Consider the following 9,898-nt stretch of genomic DNA (forward strand, 5'->3'; position numbering starts at 1 on the left):
CCTGTTTTTCTTTTATTTCAACAATTTAATCTAGGTTCTGAGCACCAGCTATGGAAACAATGTGTGAATTCAGCCAGTACTTTCTATCTAAGGCACTCAAACTGTTTGATCGACATCAGTTTTAGGTCACAGACTGTCATGCATCACTTTGGATTTTACAACTGTGATCTGTGGGATAGGTTTACTCTTTAATTCATAGAGTGCAGAGGGCCCTACATGAGCATTCATTGTAGGGAAGAAGGTTTAGACAAGATGACCTTGGTCCAAGGCTTAATTACCATGACTGATCCTCTTCCACACATTTACCAATGTTTCAATTCCAAATTCAATCCAAATTCTATTTTGACAGCACGACTACAATCTCGTTTCTTGGTTTTCCAACAAATTGAAGGAGATTTCATCATTTCTTAAGTTTAAAAAAATGCTTTATTTCCTAGCTCTTTAAACAATTTGAGTTTTTCAATAATAAAATAAATAGGGTAAATGCCAACCATTCCCCCAAAAACCTTTTGCTTTTTATCACGAAGGAGGTCCCCCATAAACCTTTCACCTTACAAAGACATCCATCCACCTTACTATTGGAAAAGACAGTTTCTCATATCTCCTCTGTGGTTGGCTTGAATTTTTTGAAGGAAGCATGTCTATGTGAAGAGCGTTATCACCCAAATATTCTCGTAGCTTTATAGTTCTGAATTTCTTAGAAGTTTCTTATAAAGTCTAAGTCCCCTCACACTGGACTTTGTGAGCAAATAACCTGAAACTCTCCTAAAAAAATAAAATACTCTCTGATAAGGAGCACCTGGGTGGCTCAGTCGGTTAGGCGTCTGACTCTTGGTTTCAGCTCAGGTCATGATCTCAGAGTCCTGATATGGAGGCCCACGTTGGGCTCGATGCTCACAGAGTCTGCTTGTCCCTCTCCCTTCCCCTACAACTTGTGCATAGGCGCTCACACTCTCTCTAATAAGTAAAATCTTTAAAAAAAACTTTCTGATAAAACAAGAGTTTGAAATAAGAAACTCTGCAGTCATCACTCTAACACACACCCTTTCTGTGCCCACAGTGTTACTAAAAGGCAACTTGTTTTTTTTTTTTTCTAAAGATTTATTTATTTGACAGAGAGAAATCACAAGAGAGGCAGGCAGAGAGAGAGGAAGGGAAGCAGGCTCTCCGCTGAGCAGAGAGCCCGATGTGGGACTCGATCCCAGGACCCCGAGATCATGACCTGAGCTGAAGGCAGCGGCTTAACCCACTGAGCCACCCAGGCGCCCCAAGGCAACTTGCTTTTACAGAAGACATGTTACATACTTCTCACCAAAAACAGCCAGTAAGTACTTTGAGACACAGGAACATGGAAAAGAAGACAATCAAAGCTGATACAGCCTCACGTCTCATGATCTTTTAGGTCAGCAAAATTTCCAGCAAACTTGTACAGCCATTTTATAACCTATAAACCTGCCTGCAGTACAAAGGCCGCTTTCTCTTGGTCCCTGATTTTCATCATCATCAGAAGAAAACGTGGATTTGGATCTTTGTTCAGGGAAAGAGCTGGGTGGTAATGATGAGTTCTTGGATGCTGAGAAGAATTGAAATGGGCGGAGGCCAGAAGCTAGTGGCCTTTCCTTTCCTATCCAGTGCACATGCCCTGGGAAAGCACAGAACCAGGAAAAGTTGAAGCAGAAGCAAGCAACGGAAACAGGACTCAGCACAGGGAGGAGAAGAATGCTCTCAGCAGGATTCCATTTCCAGACACGCATGAGGGAGTAATAAAGTTCATCAAGGAGGTTGAGAGGAGGCACTTTCTCAAGGGCAACTCACTGGCCAAATCTGGGGACTGCCAGTCCTCACTCTAAATTATTTGTTTCTGACCTGGGGCCTTCCCTGAGGTCTCTACACCCACCTCCAACTGCAACAAGTCCACACTGACTTCAGAACTCACTGATCTTGAGGATCCCAGAAGAATGAATTCACGTCTGGATTCTCCCTGGGGGTTTTGACCACAATTCAAAGACCTGAGGTCAGGATAAGGGTCAAAATCCACAGATATTCCAAGAGCTTCCAGCAGTAAATCCTGCCATCCCAGGGGAAAAAAATCATGACAAACATGATCGCCCGAGAGTCCTTCAACTCATACACAAAGTAAATCTCACACACCCCAACTCAGAGGCATCTCCTGGATCACTACACCAACTCACCTCCATTACCACTGCTCTACCCCCTGAAAGAGGATAGGAGCAGAACAGAAATAGCTTTACGATGTATCCAGAGAAAGAGTTGCTGATCGCCTTATAATGCCTTGAAGGTAAAAAAAAGAAATAAAGACTAGGTGGAATAATTTTTCAAATAAAAACAAAAACTGAGAAGATTCACCACTGTTGTTTTGTTTTCAGATTAAAGTCTGGGTCAGAATATTGAGAGTTTCACCACAGCTAAAATCCGTCATCATTCTAAGCATCTATTAGAGTTACCACAGATAAAGCTCTGCATTTTATTAAGATATTTAATTAAGTTATTTGAGCTCTCCATGCCCGAAGACAGGCAGGCCTGGGATCAAAACTCACCTCAACATTTGTCAATTGTATGACCTCAGAAATGTAAATTTACCTAAGTCTCAGTTTTTTCATCTGCAAAGCAGGAGTAAAGACTTAATGACATATTACTTATAAAGTGTTTAGAACAGTGTCTGGTGCATGGAAAATATTCTGTAATACTAGTTACTAATATTACCATTATTATTTTGAGAAAGATTCAGAATACAGTCATTTTATAATAGTGCTAGGGTATATAATTCTAGAATGCAATGTTCGGGGCATTTTTTTAAGTGTATGAGACATTAACTTCAACATACTACCTGACTTTGCATTTGGTTGTCCAACCAATTTTCACTATATCATGATTAAAAAAAAAAAAAGGTAATCCCTCTATACCTGGCCAACCCTTCCCCTCCCTCTGGCAAACCATCTCTCAAGCTCTATCTCTCCTCTCGACCACTCTCTCTCCTTGACTCCTTTACAAGAATAAGCATCACTACCAGTTGAAGCTGGTGGTCAACTACACTGTGAATGTTAGTGTAAAAGATGCACTGTCAACAGCTCCATCAATGCTGTGTGCAGCCCAATGAAAAGGTTGTGTTTTGATTTGCAAAATGGTATCTTCAACATCTGTTCCAAGTAAACAAATATCTCAAACCACCTCTTGACCTTATTTTGGGTTCAGAAACACTGTCTTCTGTCTTATTTTTCCAAATAGAGAGTCTGATCACAATTCTCTTTCAACCTTACCCCTACAGCCATTGCTCTTCACCTCCCGGTAGAGTAAAATATATCTCCCAAATACACTTGCAGTCCAAGGACTTTGGGCCCCTATGTTTATGTCTTCTGTTCCAGAGAAGCTAGGCTACCACGTCCTTTCCAGACTCCTCCTCAACTCCATCATGCAGACTCCCAGGACTGCAGCCTCACCTTCCTCACTCTATACTCAACCTGGAAATGACCAGTCATCCCTTGGGTCTCATCACTTCCAATAACACAGACATCCTCCCATTGGCCACCAAGTTTCCCCCTTTAGATTGGCCTCTGAGGGTTTTCGATCTACAGAACATCTCTAACTGGAGTGCCCTGTTGCCAATTCAAATTAATCTTGAGGCAAAAAAAACTCAAAAAGTTAGAGATAATGAAATGAGCTAGTAGTGAGGAGATGGTGTAGCCAGAGCCTCTGTTCACACTAACTAGCTTAGTTAAGTGTAACTCACTTTCTCTTCTTATAATGAAGGGATGGTCTGGATATGGCACTACCTGATAGCTCTAAGATCCTAAATGCCCACCTTCCCCATGCCAAAAAAACACTTATTTATTCATGCAACAACTATTGAGCATCTAATACTGCAAAACTACATGCCTAGCATTGTGAGGGGTTAAAGATCATCCCCCCAAAATCTTGTCATCTAGAATACAACAACTGTAATAAACGTTTAAAGATAATGTAACAATCAGAGGTACTTATAAGGTAAAAACATTATAAGCCCGTTATCAACACACCAAGCCTGAAACTGATTTTCAGTATGTCTTTTCTTCTCTGCATCTAGTCTTTTACCAAAAGCTTTTTACTTTTCCTTTACATCATTTCTTAAATCTGTGCTTTCCACTAAGCTCTTAAGCGTCACATGCTTAAATGCAGGCTTGGGCAACTCTCCGCTCTGTTATGATTTTACCCCTTCACCAGCACTCTCCAAACTGATCCATGAGCTCTTATCAAAATATGAGAATCACCCCATTAGGCTGGTTTGACTTGGCCACTGTCTTGCTATTCCTCTAAGGTGGTTCCTCGTATTACACAGTATCCACATCAAATCCCTGTACAAGGGGCCCCTGTGTGGCTCAGTTGGTTAAGCATCCGACTCTTGGTTTCAGCTCAGGTCATGATCTCGGGGTCATGAGATCCAGCCCTGCATCACACTCTGAGCTCAATGCAGAATCGGCTTCAGATCGTCTCCCTCACCCCGCTCTCTATCTCAAAATAAGTAAAAAAAAAAAAATCGTTTTTAAAAATCCCTTTACAAAATGAGCCACACTTCACCTCCCGCGAACAGTGGCTGAGAACATACTTAGTGCTTGGTGCTTGATGGGATGTCTAAGTCATAGGTTTTAAGTTCTAAGAGCTTACAAACTAATCAGGAAGTTGACACGTGCTAAAATATAATAATCAGGGATACTAAAGATGATGCAGACACCAGCAGCACAGACAACAGTAATACATGCTATAGGGTTTGGAAGAGGGAGAGCTACTTTCTGGCTGCAGTAATCAAGGAAGTCTTCAAGAAGAGATCACACCTGAGTTACACCTCACAGTGTGGGCAGGACTTCAGGGAAGGAGGCAAAAAGGCATTCTAAGCCAAAGGCCAAGGTGACTGAGGCAAGAAAGGAGGGAGGTTTCAAAATCAGCAAATTTGTAGGTGAGGCTTGAGTGAGAGGGCACTTTTTGAAAGGTTTTTATAGGGTACGATTAAGCTTAGTAACAGGAATGACTAATTTTCAGATTAAACCAGACAGTAAAAGAAGGCAGAAGAAAAAAGTAACATTTAAAAATCTACCCAAACTGTGAAGAGAGTATTATCAGGGGGATGGTAAAAAGAGCCCTAAAATCAGAAAAACTGGGCCCTAGGCCCAGCTTTGCCAAGGAGGGGCTCCAGCAGCCACAGCAAGTCATTTAACCTCATTGATCTTGGTTTTCTCATTTGTAAACTGAAGCAGCTGAACTGGCTGACCTCGAAGGTCTCTAACAGTCCAAAACTAAACCAACTGTATATTATTTCTGCCATTAAAACATTCATCATGGGAAGGGGAGAGGCTGGAGGGAAACGCAGATTTCTGTATTCCTTCTTCATTTAGGTTTCTCTTCCTGAACTAAAAATTTCTTTCTCCTAAACTCATTAATTCTATATATATGCCTCCCACATCATAAATTTAACACTTTACCTAAATAATGTTCAGTGTGTGCCCCCTGATCTAAAATTTTATGACTCACAAGTTATCCAAGAAATTTGTGCAACGCAGCTGTAGCCTCCCACAAGTGTATCCAGTAACGCAGCCCCAGGGTAAAATATCTGGGCCGTAAGATGTGACAGGGTAAATAAAGGACAAAAAAGTGAGAACTCTTGTTGCTCATCTAAAAGAACGCTTTCTTTTAATAGCACCAAATTAAACCTGAAATAACCGTAATGTAGAAAAGTAAGGGGCAGGGGTGGGGAATCTTACATTTTAAAAAAGTTTCTACTTTAAAGTGCTGCTGAAACACGTAGTGTTTAGCACTGAAATTCGCTGAAAGTTGACATTTTTTACGCCGCATCCAGAGGCCTCCAGCTCCAGGAAGGCAGCAAAACCAGAAACCACGAAAGCGATTTCACTTCAGCCCTATTGATCCTATGCACCAAAAGACCAAAAGCAAATAAAATCACTCAACAGAATTCGAGTGAAACAGGCTGGATCAGAAAGCCTCCGCAGCAGCCACCCAAAGTTTAAAAGCGACAGGGGGATATAGAAAAGTTAACAAAATGCCTAACTTCAAGCAGGGAGTCATAATTCAGTTCACAGGCTTACTGTGTAAGCAGCATAAATACATGATTTAACACCTGCCCGAACTGCATGCTGCTGGGACTAGGCAGGTGCGCACCCAGAGGTCTGAGGACGCCGCACTGCACTGCCGGGCGCGGGGGGACGCCTCTCGAACGAGGGAAATCGGAAAGAGTCCCCTCGAGCCGCTGTGCGCCAGCGAAGAAGTAAACCTTTGTTTTCTACGTACCGTTCCAGCCTTCCTCTCAAACTCCACCGCCGCGACGCGTACCTGCCGCAGCCGTCGAGCCCGCAGCTCCCGTTCGGGTCCCAAACACTCCCAGCTCTACTCTGCGGATACCTCTCCGCGGCCGCCGAGCTGCTGCGCTCGCGTCACTACGCATGCCCAGCCGGCACCCAGGCCAGCAAACCCTGAATCCATTTGCCAGGTTTTAGCTGCGGCTCCTAGGGGAGAGGACCCGAGCCCCGGAGCCTGAGTTCCTCCCTAGAGTGGAAGACAAGTTGCAGATGCTGGGAGAGGTGGATGGGCGCTGCGGCTACGTTATCCCTATTACCCTCAGTTACTCAGTACGTACTCCACCAAACCTAAAGTTAACCATCTACACAATTGGAATGAGCTTAGTTGAGTGGTCCTAAAATTTGAGCATAGATTAGAATGACCTGGAGGGCTTGTTAAAACACAGATCCTGCAACAATTGTTTCAGATTAAGTTTGTCCACAGTGAGGCCCGAAGATTTACATTTCTAAAACTTTCTTAAGGGAAACTGATGCTACTAGTTCTGGTACCACACATTGCGAACCCTTGGTCTAGAAAAAGATATTTGGTATTAAAACAGGAACGTTTTCTCACACCCCACTCCCTTTCTAGGATTTCACATAACATTTCCTCTTCATTTAATGGCCACACCTGCTTTAACCACACCTGCTTTAAAAATACATACATACATACATACAGCTCATACTCAAACAAAGGTGGGACATTTCATCTAGCATGTGAGTCAAGTAAATGGAATGCAGCCTAAAGAGTTTGGACATACTTTGTCTGTAGCATAATCTATAGCTGTGGTCCCTTCAACTCTCTCCAGGCAACAAGAGGGGTTTCTATTTTGCTGCCTCATTAACTCAAAGTCTTGTGTGCCCTCTTAGTGTCTAGGGCAATACTGGGTATCAGGGGGACCAGAGAGATGAAGAAGATGTTGAAATTATTTTAGGAACCCAAAGGAAATAATAAGCAACTAAATATAGAAGTAAGTAAACCAATAAGGATTTCTACCTGCTTTCTAACTAGAGAAATCAGTGAATTTAGTATCCTTATCTAAGCCAAGATAAGGACTACATAAATTCTCACAAAATATTTCTTAAAAAATCAAACACACCTCTGCTGTATAACCTAGTCATTCCATTCATAGGTATTACCCAAGAGAAATTAAAACATACATTTACACAAATACTTTAACACCAATGTTCATAGAAGCTTTTTTTTTTTTTTTTTTTTTTTTTTTTCACAATAAGCCTCAACCCAAAAGAAACCCAAATGTTCATCAACAGATGACTGAATAAACAAAATGTGGTACATCTATGCAGTGGAATAATACTCAGTAACAAAAGGAAGGAATTATTCATACAGGCTTCAACATAGATAAATCTAAAATCATTATTATGCTGAGTGGAAGAAACCAGAGACAAATGTATGATTCCATTTATATAAGAAGTCCAAAGTAACCTATAGTGACAAAAAGCAAATGAAAGATCACCTGGAGTCAGGGGTGGAGGGAGGGATGAGCTGCAAAGGGGCAGTAAAAATCTTTTGGAAATGATGGGAATCTTATCTTGATTGTAGTAGAGATTTCACAGGAACATATAGCTGTCAAAACTAAACTACACACTTTAAACTTATGGAATTCATTTTACATAAATTATTTCCTAATAAAAATAAGAAAGAAATTAATCAAATATTCCTATGACCTCTTTATTTGGTGGGAATATTGATTAAGATAAATTCATGAGGAAGCATAGACCCTAGATATGGTGTAATCTGATTTGAAAGGAAGACAAAAAAAAAAAAAAAGAAAGAAAGAAAGAAAAAGGGAAAAAGGAAGAGAAAAAAAGAAAGAAGTCACCCTCTGTAGAAAAGCAAAAAATAATAACATAAAATGTCTGAAACAACTCATCTCTAAAAATAAACAACCCCAAGATGTCATTTGTAAAGCTATTGCTGAATAAAGTATTTCCCAAAAGTAACTCCAATTAAAAAACAGAAAATAAAGCACATCATTATAAATGCACAGCCAAGGGTACCTGGCTGGTACAGCTGGTTAAGCATCAGACTCTTGGTTTCAGCTCGGGGTGTCATCTCAGGGCCATGAGATCAAGCGTCACATCGGCCTCTCCCCCTACCCCTCCAGCTCATGCTCTCTCTCTCTCTCTGAAATAAAAATAAAATCAAGTAGATCTTAAAAAATAAAGAAGAAATACACAACCAGGGCATAATAATTATAAAGAAAATCATTATCTGATGAACTGATTTTATCTCTAACATAAGAAATAAAGTTTTCAAACTATGTTTCCAGGAGCCTGGGGTGTCATGGAGATGATAAATAAGCAGGACTCTGGGTCAAGGACCCCAGTGCCAAGAACACACTACTTCCACATTGGAGTATTCTCTGAGATTTTATTATTAAAGAGTTCCACTGATAATTAAAAGATCAATAGTTTGAAAGCAACAGAAGTAATGGCATCAGGTAGGAAGAATTCACACAGAGAAGATGCTATATTTGGTGGGCACAAGTATTCTGGTCAGCAAAAATGTACATCTTAGTTATAATCCCTTATGTTCCAGTTTTTCCATAATACTCCTGATTTTTAATATTTATTTATCACATGAATTTATGTCTAATCATGTGCTTCAACTAATAAAATCACCAACATAAATTGAAATAGGGATAATTTTCTGAGTCTTCTACAGTTTATATAAAATATTAGTAATATATTAATATTAATAACAATATAGCTAAGAATTATTCTGCTCCTAGTTTGTACCAGCCATTATTTAAATATTTTACATTGTTTTCTCATTGACTATCCATGACAACCTTCATAAGCAATCCTCATTTTATAGGTGAGAAAACTGAGGACAAAATACTAATTATCTTTCTCAAAATAATAAAACTAAATGAAATCAGATAAAAACTAAATTGAAAAGTGCATTTTATTTAAAGACAATCTTTGCTAATTTCACATTTTCCAAGGAGTCTCTGGATTATTAATTTATTTTCCAGGGTTATTGATATTGAGAAGGAGATCATAAAGAGCAAATTTCAATAAGCCAATTAATAACAAAATCAAAGAAACACACGGATAATAATACAATAACAGTAGGGGACTGGAACACCCCACTCACTGCAATGGACAGACCATCGAAGCAGAAGATCAACAAGGAAATAAGGGCTGTGAATGACACACTGGACCAGATGGACATCACAGATTTATTCAGAATATTCCATCCCAAAGCAACATAACACACATTCTTCTCCACTGCACATGGAACATTCTCCAGAATAGATCACAACCTGGGTCACATTTCAGGTCCCAAAAGATTGGGATCATCCCCTGCATATTGTCAAACCACAATGCTTTGAAACTGGAACTCAGTCACAAGAGCAAAGTTGGAAATAACTCAAATGCATGGAGGCTAAAGACTATCCTACTAAAGAATAAATGGGTCAACCAGGAAATTAAAGAAGAATTTTTTAAAAATTCATGTAAAGAAATGAAGATGAAAACACAACTATTCAAAACCTTTGGGATGCAGCAAAGGTAGTCCTATGAGAGAA

General features: G+C 40.1%; 1 protein-coding gene across 2 annotated transcripts in view; it reads right to left on the reverse strand.

Annotated features, from left to right (window-relative positions):
- PLS1 (plastin 1) overlaps positions 1-6,431 on the reverse strand; it is a 110,769-nt gene extending 104,338 nt beyond the window's left edge. The window contains exon 1 of one of the 2 annotated variants that reach the window (XM_046002107.1): positions 6,295-6,431. The gene's annotated coding sequence lies outside the window, so the exon portion shown is untranslated. The remainder of the gene's footprint in view (positions 1-6,294) is intronic. The other variant, XM_046002109.1, reaches the window with a different exon arrangement.
- Positions 6,432-9,898: the final 3,467 nt, after the last annotated feature.

This window comes from Meles meles, chromosome 4 (genome assembly GCF_922984935.1).
Source record: "Meles meles chromosome 4, mMelMel3.1 paternal haplotype, whole genome shotgun sequence".
In the NCBI taxonomy this organism is placed as follows: Eukaryota; Metazoa; Chordata; class Mammalia; order Carnivora; family Mustelidae; genus Meles; species Meles meles.